At 36.7% G+C, this 24,844-nt stretch overlaps 2 protein-coding genes across 4 annotated transcripts in view; both read right to left on the bottom strand.

Moving 5' to 3' along the window:
- The window catches only part of LOC127860273 (hemicentin-2-like), a 483,526-nt gene that overhangs the window by 187,046 nt on the left and 271,636 nt on the right, over positions 1 to 24,844 (bottom strand). The window lies entirely within an intron of this gene.
- Positions 17,218 to 24,844, bottom strand: part of LOC127860277 (nephrin-like) — a 393,077-nt gene continuing 385,450 nt past the window's right edge. The window contains exon 11 of the transcript XR_008039666.1: positions 17,218 to 17,244. The gene's annotated coding sequence lies outside the window, so the exon portion shown is untranslated. The remainder of the gene's footprint in view (positions 17,245 to 24,844) is intronic.

Genomic DNA, 24,844 nt, shown 5'->3' with positions numbered 1-24,844 from the left:
TAAACTTTATTATAGATGGGTAGGTATTTCGTGTCAATCTCTTTCACATATGAAAGAGCTGTTGGTCATGCTGCTTTAAGTACATATAGATGCATGACACAATTTAGATTAAGCAAAATAAAACACTAGGTATTTGCCAAGAGTCAAATATATACGAGCAGTAAGAGCGTAATCGTGCACAGCGAGACTTACTCATGTAGAATTGAAACTCTTATTGCTTTCTTTCGAAATAATTTCATGTGTCCGATCTAATATGCAATATGCCCGGTGTTTTTTTTGCGGATTAATGTTCCGTTTTAGATCCATAATTAACGAATGCCTCAATATTTTCAAAAATTAACACCGGAATAATGTTCACCGACATTTTTTCATACAGATTGGATATAAATATTATAGAGTTTAACAAAAAAATACATTAAGCCCTGTTCTCCCGGCACACGTGCTAGACACACAGGTGGTTAGCGTGTGGCTATGATAATAATCAGTGAAAACATCTTTTTGAATGATAAATAATCATATTAAAACGAAAAATCAAATTTTCTATAAAAAAAAATCACTATCGTTTTATATATAACAAGGTATCCAACTCGAAATCATCCGAAAACGGGGTGCATCGTTTTGAGCAGCCATTACTAAATTAATTTTGCAGCGATTTTCATGACCCGGTCTTATTCAACGCAGAAATGAATTTCCTTTTAGGAAATGTATATATATTGTAATATTTCTACACATGCTGGGTCAAATTTTAAGAAATAAAGCTATACATAATTCGCTTGACCCAGTTGTGATCGACCAGACCGTATTTATGAATGAAATCTCCAGTTGTAAAGACACAACTCCGCATTGGAGCAATTAAATCACTCTTGTGTTTAAAATGTCAGTTAGTTGAAATGTATGTAAACAAAGGTTTGAACATGCGCTGGACAGTTAGTTTTGATGCATAATGCTACGGCAAGCACGGTAAGAATGTTTTTTTCATACGTTTTATTGAATTATGGTATCGAGGTTCGTGAACTTTGCAGGGAAAATGCCCTTTTCCCCGTGAAGATTTCAGTCATGAATACTGTCTGATCGATCACAGCTGGGTCACGCGAGTTGCGTATCGTGTTATTTCTTAAAAGTTGACCCAGTATTTGTAAAAATATTGCAAGACATATACATTTCCAGAAAGGAAATTTATTTCTGCGTTGAATAAGACCAAGATCGTGAAAATCGCTGCAAAATTGATGAAGTAATGGCTGTTTAAAACGATGCATCCCGTTTTCGGATGATTTCGAGTTGGATACCTTGTTGAATATATATTTAACTTATTTGTTTTAAGAAAAGTTGATTTTTCGTTATAATATGATTACTTATCATTCCAAAATATGTTTTCACTAATTAGTATTATAGCCACACGCTAACCACCTGTAGCTGGACACTTTTAAAAAACACTATACAAATTCAAGTACTTATGCACTTAATTGGTTGTAAACAATGACGGTTGAAATCCGTGCGTGGGAATTTTTCTGGTAACCAAGAGCGACGTCAACGTTCATGACAAACCTGTTTATATGACATTTATTTATTGATTTTTTTCCAACTTGATTGAAAATTATGTTTTATGATATTTTAATACATGTAGATGAAGTAGTTGTTTTCTCAACGAGGAGTACAATAGTTGTACAGTACTAGACACGAGTACTTGTAACTTTCAGGTTTCTCTTTATACCACAGACATTATATAGTCATAAAATGATAAGTATGTGTTTATAGAAATTGTAATTATAGCATGGTAAACAGACTAGAGAAATCTGAAAGTTTCACGCACAGGTCTGTGGCAATGGGGGTTTGGGCTACTTTATAAATATGAGGTCGATATGCAATGCACATCGGTAGATTACGTCTACTGTAATTATTTGGACTAGGGAAGGGCCACAATTCCAACACATCAGCCCCGTTATGTCCTGAATTAAATACATGTATAATATCTTGAGTGCCAATTGCATCTTACAAATATCAAAAACATTCACGGCAGTCAATTCATTGTGTAAACCTACTGGTCTTCATGGCAATAATGAACGTATTTAGTTTAATGGAGATTATATAACGAAGGGAACTAATTCAGCTTATTCAGTTTACTAGTCAAAATGATTCGGATGTTTTCGCTTTTTTTTCCGAAAAGTAATTTATTCAACATACGGAAAATAAACGCGCGCCACCTGTTGTCATAATTTAGTAACTTGCATTCTGCTTACTGCCTGTTGCTAACTGCCGTTGTTAATGACGCTTAGTGGCAAAACCGATTATTACTGGTTTCAGGAATAATGAACACACAAACATTGGATAGTCACCAAGCATGTTGAAACAATCATCAAGTATAACCGATAGAGAACAAGCATGTTGGAACTGTCATGAAGCATGTTAGAATAAACATCACGCATAATGTAAATATTCATCATGAATGATGTAATGTTGCAGCAATCATCAAGTATAAACGAATAGACAACAAGCATGTTGGAATTGTCATAAAGCAAATTAGAATAAGCATCAGTCATAATGTAAATATTCACCACGAATGATGTTACTTTTACCTAAATATCCTTTCATAGACATGTGTTGTTACTAAAATAGACATAGAGATTTGAGCATTGGGAGTGACCTAATCATACTGTGCTTTAGCAGTATTACGGAATACCGTTAGTGCCATCGTGGTTACACATTAAAATCCAGAGGGCGAGAACGCGAGAACGCGATAGTACGATGGCGACAATGTGACAATACGATGATGACAGGGTGACAATACGATGGCGACAATGCGACAGTACGATGGCGACAATGCGAGAACGCGATAATACGATGACGACAATCAGACAGTGCGATGACGACAGTGCGACAATACGATGGCGACAGTGAGATAGTACGATGGCGACAATACTACAGTTCGATAGTGCGATAATACGATGACGACAGTGCGAAAATACGATGGCGACAGTGCGACAATACGATTGCGATAGCCGACAGTGCGATAGTACGATGGTGCCAATGCGATAACGCGATAGTATGATGGCGGCAATTCGAAAATGCGATGGCGACAGTGCGACAATACGATGGCGACAATGCAATAGAACGATGGCGACATTGCGATGATACCACGGCGAAAGTACGATATGACTATCGCATTGTCGCCCCCGTACTATCGTACTGCCGCCATTGTATTGTCGCACTGTCGCATTGTCGTCATCGTACTAGCGCGTTTTCGCAATCGTACGAACGCATTGTCGCCATCGTATTGTCGCACTGTCGTCATCGTACTTTCGAGTTCTCGCATTCTCGCCCTCTGGATTTTAATGAGTAACCACGGTGGCCCTAACGGTATTTTGTACAGTAAAGTGCGTAAAATCTGGAATAACAATTTATATGCCGAAAACAGATGTTGAAAACCCGACTTTGTTTTATAAGTAGTAGTCTAAATATACAATGAGTTTTCCGAGCATTAAATAAACATATTAAAATAAAATTCATGTTCGTATCGGTTGAAGTTCTTGTTAATAGTATAAGCAAAGAACACAATAAAACGCTGATTGGGCTTACTAATTTGAGGCAAGAACAAACACATCGCGCTATTATATATAACATATAACGCGCATCCGCAAAGTTCGAGCGCCCGTCTCGGTGCCGTCGTTTCCGGTGAAAGTTTCGCACAAGAGCTACCGAGTTTGGATATGAGACCACGAATCATGGCTTGACTTCATATATCAGTCAGCGTAGAACCTGACCAGACTGCGCGGTTGGACAAGCTAGGATGGACCAACTTTGGCCGCATATGACATAAGACCCATTTTCGCATGACGCGGGTCATCTGACCTTTATAATGTGTATATAGCTTTGAATGGAATTTGCACATAGTTTTTGGCATGGACTTATTGTTATGTTAATGTGTTGCACGCTTTCAAAAGCGATGCATTTATACTGGTTCTAAGCTGGCATACTCACCAATTGGACTCAACCATCTGCTCGAACAAGAAATGATAAATTCTACTTGCATAAACCTTTAATTGTAACTCATTTAAAAAATATTCATGTTATTTATATTATTCAATGTATTATTCAAAATTATAATTATTATTTCCTTTATTGTTGTTTTTCGCATTAAGAAACTTATTCGGCTTACGAAACTGAAAAATTCCATTGGAAAAAAAATCCCATGGGATAAAATTCCCATGGGATAAAAATTCCCATGGGATAAAAAATCCCATGGGATTTAAAAATCCCATGGGATTTTTTGTTTTTTTTTTTAAACACGACTAAACGCATTAAAATATCGTAGTTGTTCATCATTTCATAAAATATGATGTTTCTGAAAGTTTCATGAATAAATCTCTCAAAATAAGAAAAAATCCCATGGGATTTTTTTTCTCCCATTTAAAAATGGGATTTTTTTATTACTATATATTTATATATATAATTGGCATAAAACCAATATACAGTCCTTAAATAACGTTAAAATACTTGCAAACGCAAATAAAACACGTTTTTTAAAATGTTCAAAATCCCATGGGATTTTTCTCCCATTTGCAAATTATGGGAGAAAAAAAATCCCATGGGAGAAAAAATCCCATGGGAAAATCGAAAATCCCATGGGAAAATGCAAAAATCCCATGGGAACCCCAACTTTGCTTATAAATTTCATAGTGAAGAAAACGCGTTTTTTGAGTGAAAATAACCAATTATTAATCAACGATAAGACTTTTATCGCATACTATGTCTCAAAGTAGCAAATCTTTAAGAAAAAGGGTACTTAAGTTTGCGAAATTTCGGTTTCGCAAAGTTTTTCCGGTGGCCGTTTCACCTGAGATAATAAGATAGTATTGGGACAAATCTTCTGACCAAGTTTCATGAAGATCGGAAAATAAATGTGGCCTCTAGAGTGTTAACACGGTTTTACTATAGGCATATAAGGAATAATACCCCGCCCTCTGGCAGCCATGTTTTTCAACCAGCCGGTATCATTTTTGAAGTCTATCAAGATAATATCTGGATGAATCTTCTGACAAAGTTTCATGAAGATCGGACAGTTAATGTGGCCTCTAGAGGGTAAACGACATTTTACTATATCCATATAAGGAAAAATGCCCTGCCCCATGGAAGCCATATTTTTCAAGCAAACATAATTTTAAATTATTTTCGAAATCATCGAAGATATCATTGTAACCAATCTTCAGACCAAATGTCATGAAGATTGGACAATTAATGTGGCCTCCAGAGTGTTAACGAGGTTTTACTAAAGCCAGATAAAGCCATATAAGAGAAAACGCCCCGCCCCTGGTGGCCATGTTTTTAAAGCAACCAAAACCATTTTCAGACTCATCCAAGATATCATTGGGTGATTGGAAAATAAATGTGACCTCTAGAGTGTTTACAAGGTTTTCTATAGCCATATAAGGAAAAATGCCCCGACCCGGTGGTGGCCATGTTTTTAAACCAACCGGCATCATTTTAGAACTCTTCCAAGATATTATTAGGATGAATCTTCTGACCGAGTTTCATGAAGACTGGACTATAAATGTGGCCTCGAGAGTGTTAATAAGATTTTACTATAGCCTATATAGCCATATCAGGAAAAATGCCCCGCCCCTTGGCAGCCATGTTTTTCAAGCAAACGTAACCATTTTCGAACTCATCCAAGATATGACTAAGACAAATCTTCTGACCATATTTTATGAAGATTGGACAATAAATGTGGCCTCTAGAGTGTTAACAAGGTTTTACAATAGCCATATAAGGAAAAATGCCCCGCCCTCTGGCGGCCATGTGTTTCAACCAAAGGGAATCATTTTCGAACTCGTGAAACATATTTTTCGGATGAATCTTCTGACCAAGTTTCATGAAGATTGGACAATAAATGTGGCCTCTAGAGTGTTAACAAGATTTAACTAGAGCCATATAAGGAAAAATGCCCGGCTCATTGGCAGCCATGTTTTTCAAGCAAAGGTTTCCATTATTGAACTCATCCAAGATATCATTGGGACAAATCTTCTGAGCAAGTTTCATCAATATCGGAAAATAAATGTGGCCTCTAGAGTGTTAACAAGGTTTTACTATAGCCATATTAGGAACAATTCCCCGCCCCCTGGCAGCAATGTTTTCAACCAACCGGCATCATTTTCAAACTCGTCCAAGATATTATTGGGATGAATCTTCTGGCCAAGGTTCATGAAGTTCAGACAATAAATGTGGCCTTTAGAGTGTTAACAAGATTTTACTATAGCCATATCAGGAAAAAAAAACCTCCCCTTGGCAGCCATGTTTTTCAAGCAAACGTAACCATTTTCGAACTCATTCAAGATATCATTGAGACCAATCTTCTGACCAAATTTCATGAAGATTCGACAATCAATGAGGCCACTAAAGAGATAACAAGGCAAATGTTGACGGCGCACGACGGACGATGCACGACGGACAAAAAGCGATCATATAAGCTCACCATGAGCACGTTGTGCTCAGGTTAGCTAACAAGAGCTGTCAGAGGACAACGCGCTCGACTATTCGAGTGCTTGACAGTATAACGTAAGCCATCATGGGGAAATTGTTCATATTCAATAATTTATTAGACGATCTTTAAAAAATAAAAAAAGGAAACAATAATACAAAAAAATGGGGGGGGGTAGGGGGGTTGAGAGGGAGGTATAGTGTGAGGTGTGGTCATTTATAAGACGATCTTTCAAAAATTAAAAAAGTAAAACAAATAAAAAAGGGGGGGGAAGGGGGTTGAGAGGGGGTAGATAATGTGGGGTGTGGTCATTTATAAGTTGATCTTTCAAATAAAAAAAAGGAAAAAATAATATTTTTTTTTGGGGGGGGGGGGGCGTTGGGTATTGTTTTTGAGGAATTCATTGTGGTTTTTAGGTAAGTGTTGTTTTGTCAAAGTATTAATAAAATCTGATCATAAATAAAGAAGTTATGGCAATTTAAGCAACATATTCAATAATCTAAGTATAAAAGAGGCCATAAAAATGCTTGATAGAATTGTCTGCTCTTGTTTATAGGTTGTGGTCATGTTGGTTAACAAGTTTGCACAATATGAACAATATGTTAAGGGACACAGGAAATATTTGGTGTAGTACGCAAACTTTTACATAGATTTATCAATACAATGCATATTCTAATTATAAAAGGGGCAATAATTCTGTCAAAATGCTTGATTCAGTGGTCTGCTCTTGTTGATAGGTTGAGGTCATGTTGGTAAACAAGTATGCAAAATATAAAAGCAATATGTCAAAGGACATATGAAATATTTGGGGTAGTACGCAAACTTTAACAGATTTATCAATAATATGCATATTCTAAGTTTAAAAGGGGCAATAATTCTGTCAAAATGCTTTCACCAGTTGTCTGCTCTAGTTTATAGGTTGGGGTCATGGTTGTAAACAAGCATGCAAAATATGAAAGCAATATGTCAAGGGACATTGAAAATATTTGGGGTAGTACACACACTTTAACATTGGGACGCAAACGCCGACTGGAACGGCAACGCCGACGCCGGGGTGAGTAGGATAGCTCCACTATATATATTTCATATATAATAATCGAGCTAAAATGGCAAAGCGCAAGGGCATATAACTCAGGAACATGTGGATCACTGACCGTGAAAATTATGTCTTGCATATCACTTCAATAGACCAGTTTCACAATACTACTCCTGTTGCTATATTTAGATATCACGTGACACGTCGAATTTCAGAATGAGGCTGAACGTGTAACATTCTTTGGCAGAGAATGTCAATGATTTTATACAAGTTTATTGTTGTTTTTTAAATTCGACATTTTCATGAGCTCTTACACTGGTTACAATAACGTCAAATATGTGCATACAGGCATGTGTTTAGTCAATAAATCTATAAGTAATAATAATATAAACATTAAACAGTAAACACCTAAATAATATTTCAACAACATTTAGTACCATAAGTGCATATTTATAATTTTATTTAATCTTTATAAACATACCAGTTACAAATTACCATCAGAGTAAAGGTGGTCTGAGGTCTAAGCATCAATAATTAAACAAAACAAAAATACATTAGCCGTATAATACAATACACAGCATTATATAACTATAATTCTCAAAGGCATCGGTGTGTTGGTGTGTGGTATTTTTTCATGAACGATCGAATGTTGAAGAGGTGTGTTGAATAAGCATAAAACAAAGCACTCTAAAATTCAAAGTACATGACGCCATTTAAATGTTATGTTAATTTTGTTTTTACAGTGTATTTACAATTTTCCTTTACAGTGAATGACATTATTGAATAATTCTAAAGACAAGTAAAAAAAACCCAGACATAGTGCAAATTGAACTGTCTGCATGCATATTGATAACTCTTTATACGTTATTATAAGTGACAAATATTTATAATAAATCTCTAATGTTTTTATTTTCCTGAAACATTATTTAACCCCATTATGGTCAACAAAAATGCTTGTTTGTATTATGTTGTTCTGTACAGTAAAGTACACTCTTAACAGGACCAAATCTTACTCAACGAAAGTGTTATCTTTTTCCAGTCCCTGCTAAATACGTTAAATGTTTAACATATAGGTATTAAGCAGTTTAATAGGATCATGACTTTCGTTCCAACTGACAATCGCTCCTACGCTAATTTTGACAAAGCAAACATTCGTTCCTATGTTGGTTTGACTACTGGACATTCGTTCCAACGTTATTTTGACAAGCCAGACAATTATTCCTACATTATTTTGACAGTCAAACTATTAGTTCCTGTATAATGTTCACGCTTCAGACATTCGCTCCTACATAATTTTTACATCTGGACGTTGGTTCCTACAATAAAAGGCAAAACCTAAACTGTGAAAACAATATCATGGTTCCTATACCACGTGACATTTTAGTATCTGTGTTGGGAGAATAAAGCGCGACCCAGTTAACATTTTTTAGGATCTCTTTTTAAATATTTCACCATTTTTAATGGTATGAAGTGGAGAGCCCGCTGATTTGTACGAGTTTTCTATAGGTATCATGATCTTTGTAAACTAATAATTTTTTTCAGTAAAGTGCAACCGCGCGTTTGAACGGTTAGACAAATATCGGATCAGTGTGGGAACTTCATATTACAAACGTGCCGTTGCACTTTACTGAAAAATACTTATTTGTTTAAAAAGATAATGATTCCTATAGTAAACTCACACGAATTAGCGGGCTCTCCACTTCATCTCATTAAAAATGGTGAAATATTTAAAAAGACATCATTAAAAATGTTAACTGGGTCACGCTTTATTCTCCCACGACAGATCTTAACAAGAGTGCCAAACTGTCACAAGATACGCAAGTTTTAAGGCTTTGGAGAACTTGATAACTTTACCATGACCCATATTTGAACTTGACCTACATATCATCTAGACACAACTTCTGACTAAAGTTGGTGAAGATCTGATGAAAACTACTTCAATTAGAGAGCGGACACCATGCTAAATGCTTATAATGCACTAAGTGACCTCGTGACTAAGTGTTTAACCTGGAATGACCCATATTTAAACTTGACCTACATGTAGATATTGTCAAGACACAACTTCTGACAAAATTTGGTGAAGATCGGATGAAAACTACATCAATTAGAGAGCGGACACCATGCTAAATGCTTGAAATGGTTTAAGTGACCCTGTGACCTAGTTGTTGACCCGGCATGACCCATATTCGAACTTGACCTAAATATTGTTTACATACAACTTCTGACCAAGTTTGGTGAAGATCGGATGAAAACTACATCAATTAGAAAGCGGACACCATGCTAAATGCTTGAAATGGTTTAAGTGACCCTGTGACCTAGTTTTTGACCCGGCATGACCCATATTCGAACGTGACCTAAATATTGTTTACATAAAACTTCTGACCAAGTTTGGTAAAGATCGGATGAAAACTACTTCAATTAGAGAGCGGACACCCTGTTAAATGCTTGAAATGCACTAAGTGACCCTGTGACCTAGTGTTTGACCCGGCATGATCCATATTCGGACTTGACCTAGATATTGTCTAGATTCAACTTCTGACTATGTTTGGTGAAGATCGGATAAAAACTATTTGAATTAGAGAGCGGTAACTGCTGTGGACGCCGCCCAGCCGCCCGCCCACCCGCCCGACGCTAATGTGAAACTATAATACGTCCCGTTTTTTTTAAAACGGGCGTATAAAAAGTCAAGTGGTAAAGGCACCGTTAATTTGTACAATAGGCATTTCCCAAGGCAGTTTAAGCACAGTGGGCCCGCCTTGCTTGGACTTAAAAATCAATTTTGAAAAAGCAGCACTTGTTTTTGCGATCATGTCGCCGCAGCGCTTGAACTTTTTACAAGCGCTTGCAAGCTCTCATCTGAATGTTTTCTGCAATAGTCCAACGACCAATCAAAACATGCAACCGCTAATCAGCTGTTTGTGCATAAGGGGCTTAGATAAGACGTGCAAACGATTTCTGGGTCGTTTATGAGGGTCAATAAGGGTGTTTGTCCCATGACAATGATTGATAATGATCGATTATAAACGGTAAATGTGGTATATGAGCAATTTAAGGTATGCTCAATTTGTTTTTTTTTTTTTTGTTTTATTTTATGTGTTGAAAAATTATTCGGTGTTTAAAAACTAAACAGTAACTGGTGTTTGTTGCGGCTGTGCGTAATTTAGGTTAAAATTATTATCAATTGGAACCATACCTGCAACATATTATTTTTCTTTAGTTTGTGTGCATTATAGAATGATAAGATCTAAGGAGCTACCAGACCCTATGTCAGGTAAATCTGCATTTACTTATTTCTTGGTCAGGACTACTAATGAAACCTCCTCAGAGAGTGCAATAGGTGAAAGTGTCCAGGACATTGTCAGCATTCCTGAAAGCCCCCACCCTAGAAACTAGCTGACCAATTCAACCTTCCCGTTGACGGAACACTGAACAACTGGAGGCAGGTTTGAGGCAGCTTACAGTGCTTAGTAAAGAAGGCTGATGAGGCAATGGAATGCGTGACCATTCATTTACGGACCAGTCACAACCATCTCTACAAGCTGGTAGTTGTTTTTTCCTGTTCCTCCCTGCATCTACAGATGATTGGAACATGACTAGGCTGTCAGGAGCACAACATCAAAAGAAAGATGCAAAGGCGTTTGTTTATTTGCTTTAATATCTCTTTGTATTTAAATCATACTAGATTCAAAGGATCTGTTGTCAGAGTTATTTACCAATTGTGTATTTCAGACTGCGATAGGGGCTTCAACACCATGAAAAGCGTGAAGACAGAAAAACGTGCTCGACTGAAATCTGCTGTCCTTCATGCTCTGATGATGGTAAGCATTGAAGGACCAGACATTGACGCAGTGGACTTGAATGGTGGCAGTGGAAGAATGGAGGATGCCTGGCATCAGAAGAAGGGATCAAGGGATATAGGAAATATTTGGGGTGGTACGCAAACTTTAACATAGAGTTATCAATAATATTCATATTCTAAGTAGAAAAAGAGCCATAATTACTACAAAATGTTTGATACAGTTGTTTGCTCTTGTAAATAGGTTGGGGTCATGTTGGTAAAGAAGTATGCAAAATACGAAAGCAATATGTCAAGGGACATAGAAAATATTTAAGGTGGTACGCAAACTTTAACATTTGCACGCTCACGGTCTCGCTAACGCTAACGCCGGGTGAGTAGGATAGCTCCACTATATCTATTTCATATATAATAGTCGAGCTTATAATGATATATTACAAATTCTTATAAAAACTTGCCCAGATTGTAATATTTATTTGGATAACATGTGATTATAATGACGAGTATAGCAATTATGTAAGAACCAAAGTCAAGGCTGTCAAAATAATGTAGGAACTGCTGTCCAGATTGTAAAAATAACGTAGGAATGAATCTCCACCTCTGTCAAAATTAGTGCAGGAACAAATAAATGCCTGTCATTCACTTTATAATTATAATTAAACTGGCTTATATCTATAAAGTATTTAGTTTTTGACAATCTGTAAGGACAACTTATTTTCAATTTGAGTATTTGGCGTTAAATTAGATCTAGAAATGTCTACTAAATAACACTACTAGAAAAAAACATGTCTGCATGTAGGTTTCATAAATTGTGTTTTATGACCAAACATATGCTGTCCGTGGCTTATGAAAACTTGTTGTTATTTTAAATTTGTCGGCACAGTATCTGATTACAACAATATAATGAGTTTGTGCTGAACACAGGGGCAATAAAACCACAGATCTATCAATAAACAAGATTATCGAAACAAGTACTGCATTAACTATAAAAATGGGAAGTATATATAACTATATAACTACTGTTTCAGACAATCTCATTTTGTTTTGACAATATCCTTACGTTGCAGACTGTTCAAAAGAGTGAATGGTTGAACTCAGATGCGGTGTTGCGTGGACCTATTATAAATGGATACACATTCAGCCTCGTTCTGGAATTCTGCAAGTCACGTGATTTTGCCCTCTTATCAATTTTGGCTCATTGAGATAAGGGTCTATTGCTTGTGGAATAATGCAGTTGTTCTTTCTGTTAACTTCAAACTTTCTAGTAATCTGCCATAAAAATATTCAAGGTAACGTGTGCATCACATGGAATGAAAAACTTTTTACAAATCTACAATTCATGGTGAATACATACTTCAAGCTACAATTTATCACTTGAGACATGTAGAAGTTTACTCTACAAACATTATACATGGCCAAACCATGGACAACTAACAAACAGAGATTTAAATATATCCCCTACCAAACTGTGTACGGGTAATATAATTAGACAATAAATGTTGGACACAAAACAGGACAAAGGATGGACCCACTTTACAAATAGATCATGGAGTGTTCCATGCTCAATTAAGCTTAAGGGGGAATACATGACTTATTTTAAGAACTTCTCTCTTTGACTACTGGCGGAAAATTGGGATGAGACTAGGCACTTAAAGTAAGAGCCAACTTAACAGTCTATACAACAAAATTTCAAATAAAAAATAGATCTCTTTGTAAAGCTTCCAATTGATAGGATATGATGCTCCAAGATTGATGATAATGCACTGACATTTTGTTCATGCCAGAATTAGTTTGTATGAAAGCTGGCAAACAACTAAGGAAATGTACTGTTTTAAGCAGATTGAAAATAGCTAAGTGCAATTGCTGTGTAATAGACAAATTGATGGATGAAAAGACATGCATACCTTATGCAAGAACCATATTAATAAAAAAAAATATCAAGGATATTTTATTCAAAATCCATATAAAACAATCAATATATATTTATATTAGATATGCATGCATGAAATGAAATAATTATTGCATGCACCTGTAAGTGTAAGTCATAAATACATATGCAGAATGAATAACAATATTACTTTATAACCAATAACTTGGTAGCCTTTTGTTAAATATCTATATGTGTCAAATATCTTAAGTATTTTAAATTCTTATCCTTTCATAAAAAAAATCAACTGTCAATCAATAAGACTTACTTACAATAAACAACTAACTTGGTAGAATTGTTCTTTGTATGACTGGATCCAGGGTTATGAGCAACGCACACATAACTCCCTGCTGCATATCTGTCAACTTGCCGCGTGATGAGCAGTCCTGTGTATGTGATGTTTGTTCCAGATGTCATGTTCCTCCACGTGTAAGTGCATTGTGGCCAGCAGTCGGATGAGCATGTCACATTGGAAACCACTTGTCCTTCTGTGACGATGTATTCAGATGGCACGCTAAGTTTAACATCGTCTGGACCATCTATAAAAGTAAATCATACGCAAATCATATCATCATTATTGGACCAAACTATGGCCTCTAGTGTGTTTACAAGGTTTAAGTAAGATTAGACTCCATGACCTAGATTTTGTAACCAAATTACCAAACGTCAAACTCGACCCAGATATTGTCCATACAGACATCGTGGTCAAGTTTCATCATTATTGAACCAAAACTCTGGCGTATGGAGTGATTACCAAGTTTTTGTAAGAATTGACCTGGTGACCTATATTTTTGACCCCTCATGACCAAACATCAAACTTTGCTTACAAAAATAAATATTATTACCAAGATTCATAAAATCTGAAACAAAATTGTGACCTCTAGTGTTTACAAGTATTTTGTATAATATCATGAAAATTATGACAATCTAAGGGCAATAATTCTGGCATTTTTTATGCGATTTTGCTCATTATCAAACTTTACTGACATCTTGAGGCCATATAGTTTCTCAGCAATTTTGATAAAAAATGCTTGAGAAATGTGAATGCTAGAGTGTTTGCAAACCTAATGTGGACGGATGGAAGACGGACAAAGACAGATCCTAAAACCTCACCTGAGCAATCGGGTGAGCTAAAAAGAATGTTTTTCTCAACGATCTGAGTCATTTTCTAACTTGTCTGGGATATCAATAAAACCAATGTCTTGACTAAGTTTCACAATGATTAGGCAAAAAATATGACTCCTAAATTGTTCACAAGGTTTCTCTATAGTCATATAAGGAAAACTGCCTAACCCCCCCCCTCCCACCATGGCGGCCATGTTTTTAGACAGATCAGGACCATTTTCAAACTCATCTGAGATATAAATAAAACCAATGTTTTCACAAAGTTTTATGATAATTGGGCAAAAAAAGTGACATATAGAGTGTTCACACGCTATTTTTACTATATAAATATAAGGAAAATGCGCCCCCCCCCTTTGCAGCCATGTTTTTCAACGGACTGGAACCATATTTCGAACTCAACTCTCGTATCTAGAAAGCAAATGTTCTGACTCAATTTCATTGTGACTTCTAAAGTGTTCACAAGGTTTCTCTATAGCCAAATAAGGAACTGCCCCGCCCAATGGCGGCCATGTTTTTCAACGGACTGTAACCACTTTTGAACTCTTTGTGACTTCTACATTGTTTACAAGGATTTTCTTTTTTTAACCTAGTTTTTGACCCCGCATGACCAAGTTTCAAACTCGATCAAGGAATCATTGACACAAATCCTCTGACCAAGTTTCATAAAGATCAGAAATAAATGTGGCCTCTAGAGTGTTTACAAGGTTTCTCTATAGCCAAATAAGTAAAGCTGCCCCGCCCACTGGCAGCCATGTTTTTCAATGGACCAAAACCACTTTTAAACTCAACCAACATATCATTAAGACAACATTTTGACAAGGTAACATAAATATTGGGTATGAAATGTGACTTCTACAGTGTTTAGAAGTTTTTTTGTTTTTTTTTACCAAGTGACCTAGTTTTTGATCCGGCATGACCTAGTTTCGAACTCGACCGAGGTATCATTGTGACAAAGCTTCTGACTAAGTTCCATGACGATCAGACAAGAAATGTGGCCTCTAGAGTGTCTACGAACAAATGTGGACAGACAGACAGACAGACGACGGACAGACGGACGGACAGAAGATGGACAAAGACAAATTAGAAAAGCCCACCTAAGCTAAACAAAGGTATAAACAAGAGGACATGAAAGGCCCAAAGTCGCTCACCTGAGATAACAATATATTATTGGGACAAATCTTCAGACCAAGTTTAATGAAGATCGGAAAATTAATGTGGCCTCTAGAGTGTTAACAAGGTTTTACTATAGCCATACAAGAGCTTGTCACAGTAGTGCCAAATCTCCGCCGAAGTGTGTTTGCTTGTATGACAACATTTGTTTTAGCGAGTAGAATAATATTTGTAAAACAAATAAAGGGAGATAATTGAAAACAATGGTTGAAAGAGTGTGTTTATATTTCTAGTTTCAAGTTAATCCCTTTGGTAGATTAAGAGTTATGCTATGGACAAAAAATTACTTTGTAATTAAAAAAAGGGAGATAATTAAACAACTAAGGTAGATAGTGTTATAATTCTAAGTCACTGCACTTCTCCTACTTGCCGTCTGTTTATATTCAACATTTCATGTAAATCCCTTCAGTAGATTTAGAGTTATGTTCTGGACAAAAATTTCCCTTGACATTAAATAAAGGCAGATAATTCAAAAACTAAAGTAGATAGAGTTATGGTTCTTAGCCACTGCACTTCTCCTACTTGCCATCTGTTTATATTTCAAGTTTCAAGTAAATCCTTTCAGTAGATTTAGAGTTATGCTCCAGACAAAAATTAACTTTAAAGTTATATAAAATGGGAGATAATTCAAAAACTAAGGTAGACAGAGTTATGGTTCTTTGTCACTGCACTTCTTCTAGTTGCCATCTGTTTATATTCTAAGATTACAGTTAATCCATTAAATAGATTTGGAGTTATGCTACGGACATAGTTTCGGACAGACGGACAGACAGACGGACGGGACTAATCACTATATCCGCTCCGAATTTTTTTTCGACAACTATAATAAGGAAAAATGCCCGCCCCCTGGCAGCCATATTTTTTCAACCAACAGGCATCATTTTTTAACTGGTCCAAGATATTATTGGGATGAATCTTCTGACCAAGTTTCATGATGATCGGAAAATAAATGTTACCTCAAGAGTGTTAACAAGGTTTTACTCAAGCAAACACAATTATTTTCAAACTCATCAAGGTATATCATTGAGCCAATATTCTGACCAAATTTCATGAAGATTGGACAATAAATGTGTTAAAAAGAGTGTTAATAAGGTTTTACTATAGCCATATATAGCCATATAAGGAAAAATGCCCCGCCCCTGGTGGCCATGTTTTTAAAGCAACCAAAACTATTTTTGAACTCATCCAAGATATTATTGGGACAAATCTTCTGACCAAGTTTCATGATGATCGGAAAATAAATGTTACCTCAAGAGTGTTAACAAGGTTTTACTAAAGCCATATAAGGAAAATGCCATGTCCCCCATGGTGGCCATGTTTTTCAACCAACCGGCATCATTTTTTTTAAACTTGTCCAAGATATTATTGGGATGAATCTTCTGACCAATTTTCATGAAGATCGGACTATGAATGTGGCCTCTAGATGGTTAACAAGATTTTACTAAAGCCAAATATAGCCATATAAGGAACAAGGGCTGTTTGTAAAACATGAATGCCCCCCATATGGGCTCTCAGTTGTTAGTGACAGCCTTTGTGTGAGTATGTTTTTGTCACATTGACCTTGACTTTTGACCTAGTGACCTGAAAATCAATAGGGGTCATCTGCCAGTCATGATCAATGAACCTATGAAGTTTAATGATCCTAGTCATAAGTGTTCTTGAGTTATCATCCGGAAACCATTTTACTATAACGGGTCACCGTGAACTTGACCTTTGACCTAGTTACCTCAAAATCGATAGGTGTCATCTGCAAGTCATGATCAATGTACCTATGAAGTTTCATGATCCTAGGCCTAAGCGTTCTTGAGTTATCATCCGGAAACCATTTTAAAATTTCCGGTCTCCATGACCTTGACCTTTGACCCAGTGACCTCAAAATCAATAGGGGTCATCTGCCAGTCATGATCAATGTACCTATGAAGTTTCATGATCTTAGCCATTAGCGTTCTTGAGTTATCATCCGGAAACCATTTTACTATTTCAGGTCACCGTGACCTTTACCTTTGACATAGTGACCTAAATATCAATAGGGGTCATCTGCAAGTCATGATCAATGTACCTATGAAGTTTCATGATCCTAGGCATAAGCGTTCTTGAGTTATCATCCGGAAACCATTTTAAAATTTCCGGTCTCCATGACCTTGACCTTTGACCCAGTGACCTCAAAATCAATAGGGGTCATCTGCCAGTCATGATCAATGTACCTATGAAGTTTCATGATCTTAGCCATTAGCGTTCTTGAGTTATCATCCGGAAACCATTTTACTATTTCAGGTCACCGTGACCTTGACCTTTGACATAGTGACCTAAATATCAATAGGGGTCATCTGCGAGTCATGATCAATCTACCTATCAAGTTTCATGATCTTAGGCATAAGCGTTCTTGAGTTATCATCCGGAAACCATTTTACTATTTCGGGTCACCGTGACCTTGACCTTTGACCTAGTGACCTGACATACAAATGGAGTCATCTGCCAGCCATTATCAATGTACCTACGAAGTTTCATGATCGTAGGAATAAGCGTTCTTGAGTTATCATCCGGAAACCATTTTACTATTTCGGGTCACTGTGACCTTGACCTTTGACCTAGTGACCTGAAAATCAATATGGGTAATCTGCGAGTCATTATCAATATACCTATCAAGTGTATTGATCCTAGGCCTAAGCGTTCTTGAGTTATCATCCAAAAACCATTTTACTATTTCAGGTCACTGTGACATTGACCTTTGACCTAGTGACCTGAAAATCAATAGGGGTCATCTGCGAGTCCTGATAAATCTACCTATCAAGTTTCATGATCCTAGGCTTAAGCGTTCTTGAGTTATCATCCGGAAACCATTTAACTATTTCGGGTCAACGTGACCTTGACCTTTGACCTAGTGACCTCAAAATCGATAGGGGTCATCTGCGAGTCATGATTAATGTACCTATGAAGTTTCATGATCCTAGGCCCAAGCGTTCTTGAGTTATCATCCGGAAACCACCTGGTGGACGGACCGACCGACCGACAGACCGACATGTGCAAAGCAATATAACCCCTCTTCTTCGAAGGGGGGCATAAAAATGCTCCGCCCCTTGGCAGCCATGTTTTTCAAGCAAACATAACCATTTTCGAACTCATCCTAGATATCAATAAGACAAATCATCTGACCATATTTAATGAAGATTGGACAATAAATGTGGCCTCTAGAGTGTTAACAAGGTTTTACAAAAGCCATACAAAGCCTTATAAGGGAAAATGCCCGCCCCCTGGTGGCCATGTTTTTAAAGAAACCAAAATCATTTTCAAACTCAATGAAGATATCATTCAGACAAATCTCCTGACCAAGTTTCATGAAGATTGGAAAGTAAATGTTGCCTCTAGAGTGCGAACAATGTTTACTATAGCCATATAAGGAAAAATGCCCCGCACCCTGGCGGCCATGTTTTTCAAACAACCGGCATCATTTTCGAACTCGTCCAAGATATTATTGGGATGAATCTTCTGACCAAGTTTCATGAAGACTGGACAATACATGTGGCCTCAAGAGCGTTGACAAGCTTTTACTATAGCCATACATGTATATAGTCATATAAAGAAAACTGCCCCGCCCTTGGCAGCCACGTTTTTCAATCAAAGATTACCTTTTTGAACTCATCCAAGATATCATTGGGACGAATCTTCTGAGCAAGTTTAATGAAGATCAGAAAATAAATGTGGCTTCTAGAGTGTAAACAAGGTTTTACTATAGCCATATAAGGCAAAATGCCCCGACCCCTTGCGGCCATGTTTTTCAACCAACCGGCATCTTTTTCGAACTCATCCAAGAAATTATTGGGATGAATCTTCTCACCAAGTTTCATTAAGATCGGACAATAAATGTGTCCCCTAGAGTGTTAACAAGATCTTATTTTATCCACATATAGCCATATAAGGAAAAATGCCCTGCCCCTTGGCAGCCAGGTTTTTCAAGCAAACGTAACCATTTTTGAACTCATCCAAGATATCATTGAGACCAATCTTCTGACCAAATTGGACATACATGTGGCCTCTACAGTGTCAACAAGGTTTTACTATAGCCATATTAGGAAAAATGCCCCGCACCCTGGCGGCCATGATTTTCAACCAACTGGCATCATTCTCAAACTCGTGCAACATATTATTGGGATAAATCTTCTGACCAAGTTTCCTGAAGATTGGACAATAAATGTGGCCTCTAGGGTGTTAACAAGGTTTTACAAAAGCCATATAAGGCAAACTGCCCCGCCCCTTTGCAGTCATGTTTTAAAGCAAATGTAACCATTTTCGAACTCCTCCAAGACATCATTGAGACCAATCTTCTGACCAAATTTCATGAAGATTGGACAATAAATGTGGCCTCTTGAGTATTAACAAGGCGAATGTTGACGGCGCACGACAGAAGACGCAAGACGGACAAAAGGCAATCACAAAAGCTCACCATGAGCGCATTGTGCTCAGGTGATCTTGAAATTTATTAAGCAGGTTTTCCGAAGGAAAAAACTGGTTATTAGATTGGCGAATGCGGGCGGGCTGGCTGGCTGGCGGGCTGGCGGGCGGGCGGAACAAGCTTGTCCGGGTCATAACTATGTCGTTCATTGTCAGATTTTAAAATCATTTGGCACATTTGTTCACCATCATTGGACGGTGTGTCGCGCGAAATTATTACGTCGATATCTCCAAGGTCAAGGTCACACTTTGAGTTCAAAGGTCAAAAATGGCCATAAATAAGCTTGTCCTGGCCATAACTATGTCATTCATTGTGAGATTTTAAAATCATTTGGCACATTTGTTCACCATCATGGGACGGTGTGTCGCACGAAAGAATCACGTCAATATCTCCAATGTCAAGGTCGCCACGACTAAAAATAGAGTTTTTTAAAAAACAAACTTACAAAGGGGGTTAATTTTGTTTGTTCATTTCAAAAGTTCAGTTTGAGTTTTCTCTCTTTATCAGATTTTTTTTTCACAATGAAAACCTGGTTTTGTGACAATTTTGTCCCTTGTTACATAATTCATTGATCAGTGATTTTTTTGGCTTTTATTTTATTTATTTTTTTGTTACAGCCTGTGCCATTTGGATTGGGTAAATTAGCGCGATAAACCATGCAATTGGGAAAAATAGCACAATAAACCATGCAATTGGGAAAAAAGAAGCATTATAAACATGATTATAAGTTACAGAAATAAAATTTTTAAGTGCATGTTTGACAGCATTTTTATATTATAAAGTGCTGGTTTACTTTCTTCTTTCAACGAAAACAATATTTAGTGAATACCCTTTCACATGCATATTAAACTTGGAATGATCTATCATTTTAAATACACCATTGAATCTTAACCTCTTTAAGTTTACTACAGTAATTGCTTTGATTAAATTTCATATCGGGAAAACATAAATACATATTAACAAACACACTTTAGTTTTCTTGTTGAGTTAATGATGTATTAAATGGAGTTAAAGTAATAAATTTAATTTGTTTACCTTTCAATATCTTACATTTGACATCTTCAGTTTTTCAGCATACTGTACATTGTGACACATAATTATCATACAGCAGAATATGCAATTGAATGTCATTATACACAGAACCACTAATATATAAATAAAAAAAACATGTTTATCTCTTTCCATTTTTGAACGATACTCATCTTATATGCTTTAACTTTGCGAGTAGACTAAACTCCAATTTTCTAGCATTGGTGTCCGTGACACACATTCGCTGTGCAGATTTCTAATAAATATTTGTTGTTTACATCTCAAATGTAGTCTTTAGCATTAATTGACACACCCATTAAATTATTCCCTGATAACCATATGATATCCATTGTTAATTTGAATGTTATTCATCATTTTCGCTGTTCATCATAATTTCTCTTCTACGTGCCACAATCTTGGACGATGTCTTAAAAACAGGCGTGCTCAATCGTGAAACATCGACTATGGCCGGTTTCCTCCGCAATATAGAGATGTGTGGATAACAGGGCAGAATCGTATATATTCGAATACATTTGCTAACCAATACATACGGCAGTTGTCGTTTGGCAACAACTTGACACGCTCTATTGGTACATGTTCTTCAAAATTATTGCTGAATAACATTATAATCTTATAGCATTTATTGGGAAAATTTGGCATTTTGCGCATTTTTGGGGGAAAATTTGGTCAGATTTTTGGGAAAAAAAGTTGATTATTGCGATTGGGAAGCAGCCCAGTATCTGCAGTAATTTTGGCAAAAAATATCATTGTTAATGCAAAGTGAAGTTTAGGCAAAATTATGAATAATTCATTAAATTTGTGATCTTTGACCTCAATGTGTGACCTTGACCTTGCCTAAAGAGTTATGTGACTCAAAAGCAGATGATTGAGAAAAACTGGCTAATTTCATGGAGACAGCTCATATGTTAGTGGACTTAAAGCTTACGACAGAAAACAATCCTATATAAAAAGGGTATTTGCAAGTAAAAAATGCATAGTCCCTTATTGAGTAATGGTTTGCATCACAATATGGCTTGCATCATCCTCTTGTTAATATAAACATTCATATCAAGTGTCAATGAAATATGTTGATCAGTTTCAAAATGTTGCATAAGACACAAAAAGGCGCATCCATAACTCCGTTATATGTAAAAGGATTTAAAAGTGAGTTGATGATCAACAAGTTTCAATAAAATCAGCCCAAACAAATACTAGATATGGCATCTGACACCAAAGTGTTTGAAAAGGAAGGAAAGACATGAGGACAATGCCATAACAATATCCCTCTGCCTCTGGCAAGGAATAACAAACATCCTGACAACTTACATCTGACCAAGATCCCAATTGGCTGGCTGCTAGTTGTGGCTGCCGACCCTGGATTGCTTGCAGTACATGTGTAGTTGCCTGCCTCCCCTCTTTCTAGAATTCCCAGTGACAGTACACCACCGCTGCTGACTGCACTTCCTCCAGACTTTCTCCATTCATAAGTACATTGGACTGGAGAACAGGTGGCTGAGCAGGTGATGTCATTCAGGCGCTGATTCTCATCCAGTGTGTAGGATGTGTTAAATGGAGACAGTTGTACAAACTCTGGGCCATCTGTAGAATATACTTATTTACTTGTCAACCAATTGGCTTCATATTCTGCACACAAACTGTCTGTGGATGAGAACAATAACAAAACTACACAATGGACTGAGAGCCTGTTACATGGTGATTTGTTTCTTTGTGATACAAATTGTTGTAACGCATTGAACCCAATCGGTTGCTTGGTTGTTTCCAAAATGTTCAAAGTCACTAATTTTAATTGCTGCAATTTTGGTAAAACAAACAACTTCAACAATGTTTATCTGTATGTACAACAGGCTTATGCTTCTTTGAGATTATGAGGATAAACATGCTTAATAAACAAGATCCATGAAAAGGTTATGGTCCAAATTATTAAAAGACATATATTGAAGCATTTTCAGTGAGTATTATTTACAGAGAGTTCTGAATGCTACCAGGAATACAACATGCACAGATAGGAACAAAAACTAATTCTGAGAAAAGATTTTAATATGGTAAGTTTTCATTCATTTATCACACAAGTTTTTAGGAAAGTAAAACATTTAAGTATTTAGTTCTATTAATTCAGTTGTTGCTAATAACAAACAGGTAAGTATATGAGTGTAACCTTTTAGTGATAACACATTGAAATCAAAGTATTTAATTCTGCTAATCAATAAAGAATGATGACATCTATGATCAAAGTTGCTCATCAAACGGGCCAAGAATGCCTAATCCTGAAGTTTACCTTGCAAATGTATTTTTCACTTATTTTCAAACATTAATATATATACCATAGTAGCCATGTTTTGAGCAAGGTCATTAAAGATTGGGCAATAATTTTGGCATCTAGTGTGTACTTATGTTACAATTTATAACGAACAACACACTCTGTCAACCAAATCTTATCATGAACATGGTGCGCATTAAGCAGTTCTGACTATTAATAAAGGATGTTTATGTACTGATAACTGTTTTCAGTCCTAAAGCAACCTAACATTAAACACACGCATCCAAAGTCCCATCATTATAACAAGAGCATCGCATAACGGGTGCCATGCTCGGCTGCGAAAGCCTGTCAGAATATTTTTTTAAGAGGTCACAGTGACCTTGACCTTTGACCTAGTGACCCAAAAATGGGTGTGGCGTGTAGAACTCATCAAGGTGCATCTACATATGAAGTTTCAAAGTTGTATGTGGAAGCACTTTGATTTTAGAGCTAATGTTAAAGTTTTATATAAGAGGTCACAGTGACCTTGACCTTTTACCTAGTGACACAAAAATGGTTCTGGCATGTAGAACTCATCAAGGTGCATCTTCATATGAAGTTTCAAAGTTGCAGGTGGAAGTACTTTGACTTTAGAGCCTATGTTTAATTTTTATATTAAAGGTCCCAGTGACCTTGACCTTTGGCCAAGTGACCCAAAAATGGGTGTGGCGTGAAGAACTCATCAAGGGGCATCTACATATGAAGTTTCAAAGTTGTTGGTGGAAGCACTTTGACTTTAGAGCATATGTTAAAGATTTATATTAGAGTTCACAGTGACCTTGATCTTTGACCTAGTGACCCAAAAATGGGAGTGGCGTGTAGAACTCATCAAAGTGCATCTACATATGAAGTTTCAAAGTTGAAGGTGGAAGTACTTTGACTTTAGAGCCTATGTTAAAGTCTTATATTAGAGGTCATAGTGACCTTGACCTTTGACCTAGTGACCCAAAAATGGGTGTGGCATGTAGAACTCATCAAGGTGCATCTTCAAATGAAGTTTCAAAGTTGTAGGTGGAAGCACTTTGATTTTAGCGCAAATGGTAAGGTTTAAGCACGACGCCTACGGGGGACAGCTGACGGCTGACGACGAATAGGATATGACAATACCTCGGGTTTTCTCCCAAAACAGCCGAGCTAAAAACTAAAAAACACACCATCTATTATAGCTGATATCGAAGGCAAATTGAAATATGGAAGCATACTGATATAAGCACATCTTTGACCAGCTAGCCTGTTTTTTAATACTAATAAAATAATGCAAAATAAATCAGTATGATTCTTACTATTCTGATTCTGAAATAATGTTGTCAAATAGTGTAAACTGCATCAATAATACACATGTATAGTTGCAATCAAAACAAATTCAGAGGTTTGACGTCATGCCGCTACCAACATGCTCATAGGTTATAATGGACAAGTACTTCCATAAATGCAAAAACTTACATCTGGCCAAGATTGTAATTTGCTGGCTGCTAGTTTTGGCTGCCGACCCTGGATTGCTTGCAGTACATGTGTAGGTGCC

The sequence above is a fragment of the Dreissena polymorpha genome, chromosome 15 (assembly GCF_020536995.1).
Source record: "Dreissena polymorpha isolate Duluth1 chromosome 15, UMN_Dpol_1.0, whole genome shotgun sequence".
NCBI lineage: Eukaryota > Metazoa > Mollusca > Bivalvia > Myida > Dreissenidae > Dreissena > Dreissena polymorpha.
The sequence above is the reverse complement of the archived record's forward strand: the minus strand, read 5'-3'. Positions and strand labels throughout refer to the sequence as shown.